Source organism: Carcharodon carcharias, chromosome 10, assembly GCF_017639515.1.
Source record: "Carcharodon carcharias isolate sCarCar2 chromosome 10, sCarCar2.pri, whole genome shotgun sequence".
NCBI classification, from domain to species: domain Eukaryota; kingdom Metazoa; phylum Chordata; class Chondrichthyes; order Lamniformes; family Lamnidae; genus Carcharodon; species Carcharodon carcharias.
In genome coordinates, this window is record NC_054476.1 from 78,421,617 (window position 1) to 78,435,809 (window position 14,193).

At 41.1% G+C, this 14,193-nt stretch overlaps 1 protein-coding gene across 5 annotated transcripts in view; it reads right to left on the reverse strand.

The window, feature by feature from the left end:
* The window catches only part of phf21ab (PHD finger protein 21Ab), a 356,360-nt gene that overhangs the window by 98,487 nt on the left and 243,680 nt on the right, over positions 1-14,193 (reverse strand). The window lies entirely within an intron of this gene.

The following is a 14,193-nucleotide window of genomic DNA, read 5'->3' on the forward strand; positions in this document are numbered from 1 at the left end:
AGACTGACTTGAGGAGAAACTTTGAAGAGAAAGGTCAAAGGGTTGTGAATCTATGGACTTCTCTACCCCAGAGGGTTGTGGATGCTCCACTGTTGAGTATATTCAGGGCTGAAAAGAGGAAAATAAGAAAAGTGTAACCATAGAGATAAAAAACAAAAAAACTGCGGATGCTGGAAATCCAAAACAAAAACAGAATTACCTCGAAAAACTCAGCAGGTCTGGAATAACCTGGTGCTGCCAGACCTGCTGAGTTTTTCCAGGTCATTCTGTTTTTGTTAAAGTGTAACCATAGCTAGAGTTAGTCCGCCAGAGAGGAAGTCTGGGAAATTGATAATGGAAAATAAGGAAATAGCAGAGATGTCGAATAAGTATTTTGTGACTGTCTTCACTGTAGAAAGCTTAGAAAACTTCCCAAAGATACTTGAAAATTAGGTGGCGAATGGGAGGGATGAACTTAAAACAATCACCATCATTAGGGAAAAGTGCTGGAAAACTATTAGACCTAAAGCCTGACAAGTCCCCAGGGCCAGATGGCCTGCCTGCTAAGGTCTTAAAAGAACTGGCTGCAGAGATAGCAGATGCATTGGTTATAGTCTTCCAAAATCCCTTAGTTTTTTTTTTATATTCGTTCATGGGATGTAGATGTCACTGGCTAGGCCAGCATTTATTGCCCACCCTAAATGCCCTTTGAACAAGGGCAATTAAGAGTTAACCACATTTCTGTGGGTCTGCAGTCACATGTAGGCCAGACCAGGTAAGGATGGCAGATAGGGAAGGCTGACAGATTTCCTTCCCTAAAGGGCATCAGTGAACCAGATGGGTTTTTACAATAACTGGGAATAATTTCATGATCATCATTAGACTTTTAATTCCAGATTTTTTATTGAAAAAAATGTCACCATCTGCCATGGTGGGATTCAAACTTGGGTCTCTGGAATAATAGTCCAGTGACAATACCACTCTGCCACCACCTCCCCTGAAAAGGTCCCAGTGGATTGTAAGATAGCTAATACAACATCCTTATTCAAGAAAGGAGGGAGACAGAAAGCAGGAACCTACAGGACAGTTAGCCTAACATCTGATCCGACATAGGGAAATTGCTAGAATCCATTATTAAGAAGGTTAAAGCAGGATATTTGGAAAATCATAAGCTGATCAGGCAGAGTCAACCAGGGTTTGAGAAAGGGAAATTGTGTTTAACTAATTTATTAGCGTTTTTTGAGGAAGTATCAAGAACTTGGATAAAAGGGAACCTATGGATGTGGTGTAATTGGATTTCCAGAAAGCATTTGATAAAGTGCCACAAAGGCTACTACACAAGATAAGATCACATAATGCAGGGAGCATGAATAAAGGATTGATCAGCTAACAGGAAGCAGAGATAAATGTGCCTTTTTTGGGTTGGCAAGTTGTAATTAGTGGAGTGCTACAGCGATCAGTGCTAGGGCCACAACTATTTACAATCTACATTAATGATTTGTATGAAGGGACTGAATGCAAGGTAGCTAAATTTGCCGATGACACCAAGATAAGTAATAAAGTAAGTTGTGAAGAGGGGTTGGAGTGTCTACAAAGGGAAAAAGATAGGTTAGGTGAATGCGCAAAAAATTGGCAGATGGAGTATAATGTCGGAAAATGTGAACTTGTCCACTTCGGCAGGAAGAACAGAAAAGCAGTGTACTATTCAAATGGAGAAAGATTGTAGAATTTGGTGGTACAGAGAGATCTGGGTGTCCTGGCACATGAATTACAAATAGTTAGTATGCAGGTAGAGCAACTGATCAAGACGACAAATAGAATGGTGTAATTTATTGCAAAATAGGGAAGTTCTACTGCAGCTGTACAGGGCTTTGATGAGACCACATCTGGAATACTGTGTACAATTTTGGTCTCATTTGAAAAAATATATAATTGTGTTAGCAGTTCAGAGAAGGTTCACTCGACTTATTCCTGGGATGAGGGGATTATGAAGGAATGTTGAACACGTTGGGCCTATGCCCACTGGAATTTAGAGGAATGAGAGGTGATCTTATTGAAACATAGAAGATCCTGAGGGATTTGATGGGGTAGATACAGAGATGATGTTTCAACTTGTGGTAGAAACTAGAATCAGGGGACACAGTTTAAGAATTAAGTCTACCATTTAAGACAGAGGAGAATTTTCTTCTCTTATAGGATTGTTTGTATGTGCAGAGTTAAACAAATTTTTGATAGAAGAGGGAGTCAAAGGCTATGGGGAAAAAACAGCAAAGTGGAGTTGAGACTACAACCAGATCAGCCATGATCTTACTGAATGGCAAAGCAGGCTCAAAGGGCCGAATGGCCTATCCTGCTCCTAGGTCCTATGTTGCTATGTTCCTGAGATAGATAGATTGTTGGTCTCTCAGGGAATCAAGAGGTATGGGTGCAGACAGGAAAGGGGACATGAAGTCCAAAATCAGCTATGATCATATTGAGTGGCGGATGGACTGTATGGTCTACTCCTGCTCCTAACTCCTTTGTTTGCATATATAACTGCATATAATTCTTGTGTATAAATGCAAACATCACTTTCATGAACTGTGCATCAAGCAATGGCTGAGAGAGAATAGCAACTGCAACATGTCAAGTTCATTTTCTCCTGCCTGAAGGTGTTCCCACACTGTTGTAATGAAAAAATGCACAAACCTTACCTATTTAAGCATGTGTTCTGTGAGAGAATCGCCATACATAATGGTCAGTTGTGTTGATCATTACATTATACAAATTTTTCATCAGATTTTATTTTTCTTTCCATGAAGGTGCTTGTGATTTTAGGATAGAATGCAAAAAAAAGCAAAGATGTGCAGTGCTTTGGGGAGAAGGTGGGGGGGGGGTTGCAGTAGGTGCATTGCTCGTTCGAAGAGCCAACTCAGACAATGGGCTGAATGGCCTTCACTTATGCTGTAATAATTCCGTGATTTAATTTAAATTTACTCTTTTTCCTTCTCCATTGTTCCAGTTTCTTTCCTTGCCCTTAAATCTCATTGGTTAAAGAAATAAACTTACTTCTGTTATTAAGATCCCTGGAGTCATTATCAACTTCTACTTCTAGCAATTTGTAGTGAAAAATTTTTTCAAGTATAGTAAACTCTTGCCGTTCGCGGGGGTTCCATTCCTGCGAGATCTCACGAAGGGTGATATCGCGAACGGCAAACAGTTTATCATGGAACTGAATTAGTTCCAGCCATCCCCAAATTTCACATCTTTACCTTAATGGAATCAATAAAAATGAATTTTTTTCAGTAAAATTGTCTTTAATTTAACAAAGAAATTGTTTGTGCACAAAGAAAACAATTTTAAACTTTTCAATTACAGAATACGAAATCACAGTACATTACTTTACGGTACAATGAAGTCAATTTTACTGAAGAAATTGTTTGTCGATACAAGCAAACAGGAACAATGTAAAACAAATACAGAATACGTATCTGTAGTATAATTTACAAATCACAGTACGGTACAGGTACTGTACAGCACAGTAGCCATACTTTACTTGAGAGTAGATGTAGATGGAGTGGGTGACATGGCTGATGCGAGCATTGATGTGGATGATTTGGATGAGAAGAACGATGTTACTGTTGACTGCTTCGCCTTCTGTTCCTCAATTTTGTCAAGTTCTTTATAAGGAGCAATAGCTGTTCCTGTTTAGGCTCATTTAATCTCATCAGTTCAACCAATTCTTCCGTACAGAGTTGCTCTTGATGCGACTGAAGCAACTCACCCACTTCAGCTGTGGTGAGGTCTTCAAATTCCTCCCCTCCAACCTGTTTTGCCAAGTCAACAATCCTGGCCACTTCAGTGGGGAACCCTGTGAAATCATTCATAGCCTCAGACGAAATTTTTTTCCAGCAGGCATTTATAGTTGAAGCTCTAACTTCATCCCACAAGTCCTTAACTATGACCACTGCAAGAGAATGTTGAATTGCTTCCAGCAATCCATGGAGTCTGGTTGAAGGGTCTGCTTCCAGACGACGAAGGATGTGACTGAAACTTCATCGGGTGTAGTAAGCCTTGCATGAGGCAATGACCTCCCTGGTCCATTGGTTGGACATCTGGATGGTTCTCGAAGAGTGTATGTGGATGTCCAGGTGCATTATCAAGGGTTAGTGGGACTTTAAAAGGCAGGTTCTTTTCCCTCAGATAAATGCAGATCTCTGGCAGAAAGCAACTGGCAAACCAGTCTTCAAATACAGATGCTGTAACCCAGGCATTGCTGGTCACTTCCCAAAAGACTGGCAGATTACATTTATTTTTCCCTTTGAAAGCTTGAGGGTTTTCTGACCTATAAACCAACATTGGTTTACATTTAAAGCAGCCACGTTGGCATATAGCCATAGTGTCAACTTATCCTCTGCTGCTTTAAACCCAGGAGCTGTATTTTCTTTTGAAATGTTGGTCCTATTTGGCATCATCTTCCAGAACAGGCCAGTTTCATCTGTGTTGAAGACCTGCTCTGCCTAGTAGCCTCTCTCCTCAACGTATTCCTGCGGCACTTTGGGAAACTCTCCTGCAGCTGCATTGTCAGCAGAAGCAGCCTCCCCACTAACTTAACATTATGCAGCCCAAATCACTTTTTTAAAGCAATCGAACCATCCTGTGCTCACTGGGAATTCTTTCAAAATAGGAGAGGCACCTTCTTCATCACCTGCACTACCCTCTTACTAATCTATGTTTTGGGACAATTCAAGGACATTGTTTCGAATGATTGGACCATTAACTGGGGTCCTGCTTTGATCCTGGTGTTATATCCACATGTTGAGTAACTTCTCCATTTCCTCCAAGTGTGGATCTCTCTTGCTTACAGAAGTTAACTTGGTAGTATGACTACCAGAAACACTATCACTAGCTCTTATTTTTTCTTCAGACTGCCTAATGTACCTGACTGGGGATTCGTTCACAGAGTATTCCATGGCCAACATGGAAGCACTTGCACCAATTTGCAGTCTATCTAGGATTGTGACTTTTCTTCAAGTGTCATCACCTTCCTGGGATGTTTTCTGCTTGGCTGTGACTCAGATTTTTAGTAAAATGCTGTACTGTCTTGTAACTGTACTGCAAAATACTGCACTACTGTAAAATCCTGTAACTCACAGCAACCCATGTGCACTTGAAGACTGCACACGCGCAGTGAAGGGACTTTTGCGGCGTGCGCGTTCTTCGAGGATAAGAGAACAAACATTGTTTTTTTATGGTTTCTGAAGAATTTTATAAGGTACAATCAGTTCCTTATCAACCTTTGTGCATGTGTGTTGTTTAAATGTCACTGTGCACTTGTGGCTTTCTACTGGTTTGACAGGCTGCATGAGTTTGAAGGTCTGCAAAAAGAGGCAAGTTTGTGTCTCTCAAGTGTTGTCTTGCTTCTTAGTTTGACTTTTTAAATTGGTAGCATCGGGATTGTTACATTTTTAACTGCGGATGAGCGAGGTTTTGAGGGCATGAGCTGGATTGGAGTCATGCAGATTCACATGGATAAACAAAATCACGATTGCCGGGGGGGGGGGGGCAAATAGCAGGAGGTTACTGTAAAGGGAAAGCCTAACAGGTACACCCCACAAATTTTGGACCATGAAGTCAACGATCTCTATCCATTGTTAGAGTTATAACATCATATTTACATTCAAATTAATTTTGAACTCAGCGTAACTCTAAAGTTTGATTTGTAAGGAATATTTGATTAGTCAATTTAGAAGTGGGAGTAAGACTGTACAGAAACAACATTTCATTTTATTGTAAGCTTGATAGTTTTTGATCATACGTATCTGGAGCTTTACGCGTGCATGAAAGTTTTAGAAAAAGCCTTTGAGGCCAATGCAGCCCGTTAACACTCCTACTCAAGTTTCATACTACATTTAGCATATTAATAGATAATTTATTACCTTGCAGTAACACATCATAAATACTTCTGAATGAAAAATCAAAACTGTAACAACTTGACACACTTAGAATTAAATCATGTAAACCAAGTAATCGCTGCATAATATTTTTAAATGCCATTCTTGCAAAATATAGTATTAACATTTCTAACAGTAAAAGGGAATTGAAAAGCAAATATTCAATGATCAGTAGAATTAGAGAATAAAACAAATTCAGCGAAAGTTTAGAACTGCGAGATATAAGACTGAAACAGGTTAAGATGGTAACCAGATATCTGACAGTCTCTAAACAAAAAGTTTATGATTTTTAAACAAAATCCTAAAAGAGTGATGCCAATTATATATGCAAGTTATGAATAATACACTATAATTCTCCTATCTATGCCCATCACCTGTGTATCTTTAACAATATAAATCAACCAATAATTAACAATTGCCCCTTTTTTAAACAAAAGCTTAATAACATACTTAATAATTACAAAGCAATCAAAGAGAAAAAATGGTTTTCCATATTTCTCACAAGCTGTTCTCTCTTTAAACCTGAAGCTTGGAGCCTTTCTCTCTGCCCCTCACTCTTAACTTTACTTAACAGGGCCTTTTCCCAGGTTCCTGTTCTTCCTTTAACTGGGAGGTCTTCATTGGACTCTCTTCTTTTGCGCCCTTGGGTTTTTGGGGTTTTTCTTAGCTTGGGGTTTGCTATCTGTCCCCTTTTAGGCTGCTTCTGCTTCATAGCTGTCTTCAAACCAACTGAACTCAAACAGCTTCCAAAACAAAACAAAAACAAAAATACCTGGAAAAACTCAGGTCTGGCAGCATCTGCGGAGAGGAACGCAGATGCTGCCAGACCTGCTGAGTTTTTCCAGGTATTTTTGTTTTGGATTTCCAGCATCCGCAGTTTATGGCTTTTAGCTTCCAAAACAAACTTTCTTCTTTTGTGTGTCTGGCTGTGGGAGGAACCTACCTACTGGGCCCACTGTTGCTAGGCAACAGCACTTCTTCCTACTCGTGTATTTACTTTCACTTTATGGGGTCGTAAACATCTCATTTGAAATTCAAGCAGCCTTTTAAAGTGAAACTAAAACTTCATTTGACCTTTCTTAATACACAAATACAGAAATACAAATCAAATTTAAACTTTAAAGCTAAAACTCATTCCTAAAACGCACAAATAAAAGTTTAAAAACAAAAAACTGCGGATGCTGGAAATCCAAAACAAGAACAGAATTACCTGGAAAAACTCAGCAGGTCTGGCAGCATCGGCGGCAATGAAAAGAGTTGACGTTTCGAGTCCCCATTACCCTTCAACAGAACTGGGTGAATCCAAGGAGAGGGGTGAAATATAAGCTGGTTTAAGGTGGTTTTGGGGGGTGGGGGGAGAAGTGGAGGGGGGTGGTGTGGTTGTAGGGACAAGCAAGCAGTGATAGGAGCAGATAATCAAAAGATGTCAGACAAAAGAACAAAAGAACACAGAGGTGTTGAAGTTGGTGATATGATCTAAACGAATATGCTAATTAAGAATGGATGGTAGGGCACTCAAGGTACAGTTCTAGTGGGGGTGGGGGGGCATAAAAGATTTAAAAATAATGGAAATAGGTGAGGAAAAAATGTATATAAATTATGGGAAAAAAAGGAAGGGGGAAGAAACAGAAAGGGGGTGGGGATGGAGGAGGGAGGTCCAGATCTAAAGTTGTTGAATTCAATATTCAGTCCAGAAGGCTGTAAAGTGCCTAGTCGGAAGATGAGGTGCTGTTCCTCCAGTTTGCATTGGGCTTCACTGGAACAATGCAGCAAGCCAAGGACAGACATGTGGGCAAGAGAGCAGGGTGGAGTGTTAAAATGGCAAGCAACAGGGAGGTTTGGGCCATTCTTGCGGACAGACCACAGGTGTTCTGCAAAGCGGTCGCCCAGTTTACGTTTGGTCTCTCCAATGTAGAGGAGACTGCATTGGGAGCAACGAATGCAGTAGACTAAGTTGGGGGAAATGCAAGTGAAATACTGCTTCACTTGAAAGGAGTGTTTGGGCCCTTGGACGGTAAGGAGAGAGGAAGTGAAGGGGCAGGTGTTGCATCTTTTGCGTGGGCGTGGGGAGGTGCCATAGACGGGGATTGAGGTGTAGGGGGTGATGGAGGAGTGGACTAGGATGTCCCAGAGGGAATGATCCCTACAGAATGCCGCCGGGGAGGGGGTGAAGGGAAGATGTGTTTGGTGGTGGCATCATGCTGGAGTTGGCGGAAATGGCGGAGGATGATCCTTTGAATGCGGAGGCTGGTGGGGTGATAAGTGAGGACAAGGGGGACCCTATCATGTTTCTGGGAGGGAGGAGAAGGCGTGAGGGCGGATGCGCGGGAGATGGGCCGGACACGGTTGAGGGCCCTGTCAACAACCGTGGGTGGGAAACCTCGGTTAAGGAAGGAGGACGACATGTCAGAGGAACTGTTTTTGAAGGTAGCATCATCAGAACAAATGCGACGGAGGCAAAGGAACTGAGAGAATGGGATGGAGTCCTTACAGGAAGTGTGAGGAGCTATAGTCGAGGTAGCTGTGGGAGTCGGTAGGCTTGTAATGGATATTGGTGGACAGTCTATCACCAGAGATTGAGACAGAGAGGTTAAGGAAGGGAAGGGAAGTATCAGAGATGCTCCACGTGAAAATGATGGAGGGGTGGAGATTGGAAGCAAAATTAATAAGTTTTTCCAAGTCCCGACGAGAGCATGAAGTGGCACCAAAGTAATCATCGATGTACCGGAGAAAGAGTTGTGGAAGGGGGCCGGAGTAGGACTGGAACAAGGAATGTTCCACATACCCCATAAAGAGACAGGCATAGCTGGGGCCCATGCAGGTACCCATAGCCACACCTTTTATTTGGAGGAAGTGAGAGGAGTTGAAGGAGAAATTGTTCAGTGTGAGAACAAGTTCAGCCAGACAGAGGAGAGTAGTGGTGGATGGGGATTGTTCGGGCCTCTGTTCGAGGAAGAAGCTAAGGGCCCTCAGACCATCCTGGTGGGGGATGGAGGTATGTGGAATTTGACGTCCATGGTGAAGAGGAAGCGGTTGGGGCCAGGGACCTGGAAATTGTTGATGTGACGTAAGGTGTCAGAGGAATCACGGATGTAGTTGGGAAGGGACTGGGCGAAGGGAGTCAAGATAACAAGAAATGAGTTCCATGGGGCAGGAGCAAGCTGACACGATCGTCCTACCGGGACAGTTCTGTTTCTGGAGTTTAACTTACTTAAGCTTTCTCTATTTCCTAACACCAGAAGATTGGCATGGGAAGCATCACTACAAACTAACTTCTTTCCTATTTCATACTTCACCATCCGGCTTTGATAATGTCTTTCAGGTCACACAACGCCGGAAACTTGGGTGTACATTTCTCTGAATTTAACTTCTTTAATGTTTTATTTGCTCACAAATAAATATTTGCTCAACTGTAATGTGTTTCATTATAGTACTAAGTTCCAATGCGTCATAGCAGGCATCAAGTCTTGTCTGAGGACATAGCCAGTTTAACTGTCCAATCGAGCTTCTTCATTGCTCTGTTTCCTCTTTGGAAAGATCATCTCTCTGTGAGGACCTGGCCCGATTTATTGAGATGTGATTAACACTTTCTTAGTATGATTGTTGATTCAAGGTTACTCCCAACATATTCTTTTTAATGTCTAACCTATAGTTAAAGGATCCCCAAAGCCTAACTTCCAATCTTAAATTCCACTTGTGAGCATTTCTACCAGTAGAATATCTCTGGGTCTGCTTTCAGTTGAATTAAACCTACTTTCAGCAAGACAGACCAAACTGAGAAATACCATACCCTCAACACATCATTTAATCCATAAACATATTTGAATAATTTCCACAGCTTCCTTTTACATCATGCATTTCTTTCGGTGGTTTCAAAAATACTTCTCTTTGAAATTTTCTACTCTGCAAAAATGGAACTTTTATATCGGTCATTCCCACAAATATGTGGCTAAGAGTGAAGAAAATGCCTTCCTGCCATGATCACCAAATCTCTCTTCAAAATCCGTAACTACTAGTCTTACTTTGTCTCATCAGTAAGTACTTTTTCCATACATATCCACCTGGCTGTCCCCTATCTGGCACTTCAGAGTAGACACCAAATTCTTTGCCATTGTCCAAATCTTATTGTTTTGCCATTTTATCAATTTATCTTATTTGTTTTTAGCCACCAAAATTTCCTGACCATTAGGGCTTCTAGTTCTAGTGGCATTCCTCGATTGTTTTACAATCTTTCTTCTAGTCAAACAATGGCTTCTGCTTGCTTGCTGATCTTTTTCTGGATTACTTCATGACCTTTCACCCCTATAATCAGAGGTTCTGTTTCCAGTACGTGATCATTTCCTTGAGCCAGAGTCACTTCCTGATCAGCCAGGGAACTTGCACTGCATTTTCTAGCTTTCCGGAGTTATACCTCATTTTGCTAGTCCATAGATCTTGCCTCTTGTCCATCGTCTTGGACATTTAGCCAATTTTTGAATTTCCTGATGGCTTTCCCTATTCTCCTTACAATGGTCACATCCATCCATTCATTGGATTTTTCTGGTATGTATGTTTTACCCTAGTACCAACTTTTGACAGTTGTCCTTTAGGAAAAATAGCACTATCCTGTGCATCACTATCACCGTCTATCATCACCCATCTCCTTATCTATTGTATTCTGCTCCTCTTGTCAAACATGTCAGAATGTGGTGAACAGGGTGCCTCATCACCACCTACTAATTGGTCAGGTTCTGCAAGTTTATAATCAATCCCGATTAATCTAGATGAATGTAACCTAATAGTTTGATTACCTTGTTTAAGAATTACTGTCTTCCACCCTATCACTGTTCCTCGACCTTTCCATTCTTTCTGACCCTCTTATAAACTTTAATCCTGGGGATTTAATACATCTCTGACAGGCTTATGCACTGCTGTACTCGCTGAATTTTGAGGCTTCTGCCTTAACAAATGCCCTTCTTCCTGCAGAAAAGGCGGAACTAATTGTAGTCCCTTTCAAGGCCAGGGGATGATCATACAGCACAGAAGATATTTTTGGACTTCTCCCTCTGATTAACATATGAATTTTGGCCCCAACCATTTCAAGCAAATTTTCACATGGACTGCCCATGCCAAGGCACATGGTAGCTTACAACTTGGTTGGTCAGCTAAGATCCTGTGAAGCATCTCAATCACTGCGTGATTTCTTGCCCAAATCCCATTACTGAAGGGACTTTCAGCTGCAGTGTTCATCACTACAATGCTCATGATTCTGCACGTGTCTAAATTAGTCTTTGGCAAATTTCCCACGGTTATCATTAGGAATTTAACCAGGGCCTCCAGTCCAGTCCCTGTTCATTTTTCCATGCTTTTATCCACAATCACTCTTTTGTCTTTACCATGTATTACTGTAGGCAGACTGAATCTTGTTGCCATGTCTATGAAATGTAAAGTGAAAATCTTTCTACCTTGTCCCACATCCTTAAATCCATACTACATTTAAGTCTCATGCTAATGGGAGACTTACAATTGGCTGTTATGGTGTCCTCCGACACTTTTTGCATAAACCTCATTTTTCACTAATCTCTTCAATAAGCTTTCTGTACTCATCTACCCCTACAATCTTTAGTAGGATTTTTAATCTGTGACAAGAGGGATAAGCAAATTGTCAATGTAACTTTAAGACCATTTGCTTTTTTCCTCTCAAATTCCTATCACATGATGCCATTAATACTTATTACATTCTGATTAGAGATGCTACATTTTATTAAAAGGATATAATAATGTCCTGATTGGGTAAATTGCAAATCTACTGACTTTCCAAAGACAATTGCCTTATCATGTTCCATGTCTAATTTCATTTATGCCTTTTTCATGGATGGCTTGCTCAGCAGCAAGAGTATCTCACTAGACACTACATCTGCGCTAATAAAGTGGCTGTTCTACATGGAATCACCATTCTTTTCAGCGACCTCAATGTGCTATCATCCCCAAACCTGAAGTTGAACATTCACATTTCCTGACCTTATTTCAAACCCTACTACTGAGTGAATCCAAATAATATTTCAATCAATCCATTCCAAAATCACTGTCCAAAAGGACAAAATGAAACAAATCCGCGATTAGTACACTCATTACTGGATTGAAGCTTCTTGTGACCAATACAATTCCCTCAGGCTAATCAATATCATTGTCATCTCCTTCCAATCCTTCTGTGCCGTGCATCACTTTGAATACTCTGTTGCTCCAATTTGAACAATTTACCAGAAAACGACACTTCTAATTGCACCTGTTGATAACTCTCTGGGCATTCCTGAGGTTTATTCTTCTGTTATCATTACCCCATTCCTGTCGTCTGCCAGATCTGCCAAAAAGGTCTCCATCCTTTTTTAAATCTGTGATTCCTCTGTTGTATTGATGCCTGTGCCCCATATCTGAACTGTCATGAAATGCCACGAATCCTCCATCTTTTGTGACACTGCCAAATATCCTATTTGTGCGATCACATAGCTGACAGAATCTCTCCTGATCTTATCGCCTACCATTTTTTGGTGTGTGCTGGTAGGATTTGCAGGTTGATAATCAACCTGCCTGGCCATGTTACGAACACATCTTCCTTGGCCCTTAAGTCCTGAGGTGGGACTTGAAACCAAGCTTCTGATTCAGAGGCAGGGATGCACAAGACCTCTGACTCTCTTTAGATGTGTTCTCAGTCCTTAGTCAAACAATGCCCATCAACCAATCATTAACATCTCTAACCAGGTATTTATGCCCTCTTTTCAAAAAAAGTGAACATCTCAGGACTCTTCTCCAAAACCCAATCAATATCTTTCAAGGTAGGATGCCCAGACATTTGTCACCAATATAAATCCATTCAAAACCAGAAATATGAGATTCGACCAAATAAGGGAGAAATATATTCTTTTGCAAGGTTCAAGAAAAAAAACGTAGGTTCTCCCACAGATCAAACATTTAAGCTTAATTCCTGTATCTACTGAAATATGTCCCAGAACAAAGGAGGCATGCCATTTTAGATTTAATGAGCCAGATTCATTTACAGCCTGATGAGGCATAAACGTTTATCTAATGATTATAATATGGTTGAGGTCAACATATTTGAAAGGGAAAAACGTGAAACAACTACTAAGATTTTAGATTTCACAAACTTAGGGTTGTACAGGTAATTTGATGGATGCTTTGATGAACAAATAGGAGAGAAAGAAACCATTTACACTGGTTGGGGAGTCTAAGATGAGGAGTCAGAAATCAGATCCAGAACTTTATGGAGTGAAATTAACAAACACTTCTACACACAAAAGACGGTAAAAGATTGGAAAATACTTCCACAAACAGCAATTGGTGGTAGATCAATTGTTAATTTCAAATCTGAGAATGCTAGATTTTTGTTAACCAAAGGAATTTAGGGATACGAGGCAAAGGTAGGAATATGGAGCTAGGTCACAGGCCAACCATGATCTCATTGAACAGAACAGATTCAAGGGGATAAATGATGTACTTCCTTTCCTACATTCTATATCCACATCTGGTTTCTGGATCGTTGGAGACCGGACATACAACCAAAGATGCACATTGGGAACCTGAGGAAGTCCCGATGCGCTGACCTCCGTGAGAATTACCCGGGAAGTTTGAACTTCTGATGGGCAATGGTCCATACTCCCCAGGACCCTCCCATGATTGTCTCCGACTCTATAGTAGGAGACTCACTCACTCATTCATCCATTCACTAGCATTCACATTGGACCTTTAAACTTGCCGTATGGCAGCTAATGCAGTAAAAAAGGGGCATGCCCTGTCTACCCCACCATGCTACAGCTCTGCAATGGTTTCTTCGAAGGATGTGCGCTCCACACTTCTGGAGAAGCCGGGCTTGGAACACCACCTGGCAAGAAAAGCAGAGCAGCACTGGGGCATGGAAATGTTCGAGTGAAGCAGCAATCCGATAATGACATACAGTAATGACTTCAGGAGACTTTTTCCGCCTGACATCAAGATGATGGTTATCATTGGCAACCTCCAAGGTCATGCATCCTATTGTGCCTTAAGCCCAGCAACCCACTACAAGTAATACCACACGACTTGAAAGTTCGATGGTCAGGAAACTATGCAACAGGCATCCAGAACTGAACATCTATGACGGATATGTGTGGGTCCCAACTGTGGTTTATTTTGACTGATTGAAAATTGCAGCTTTGTTCTCACCAAGGTATTCGAACTTTTGACTAATATTTAGAGCATTTTGTGGGTTGAGCCCTTGACTCAGACAAATGCCTTGCTGTAACTTCTT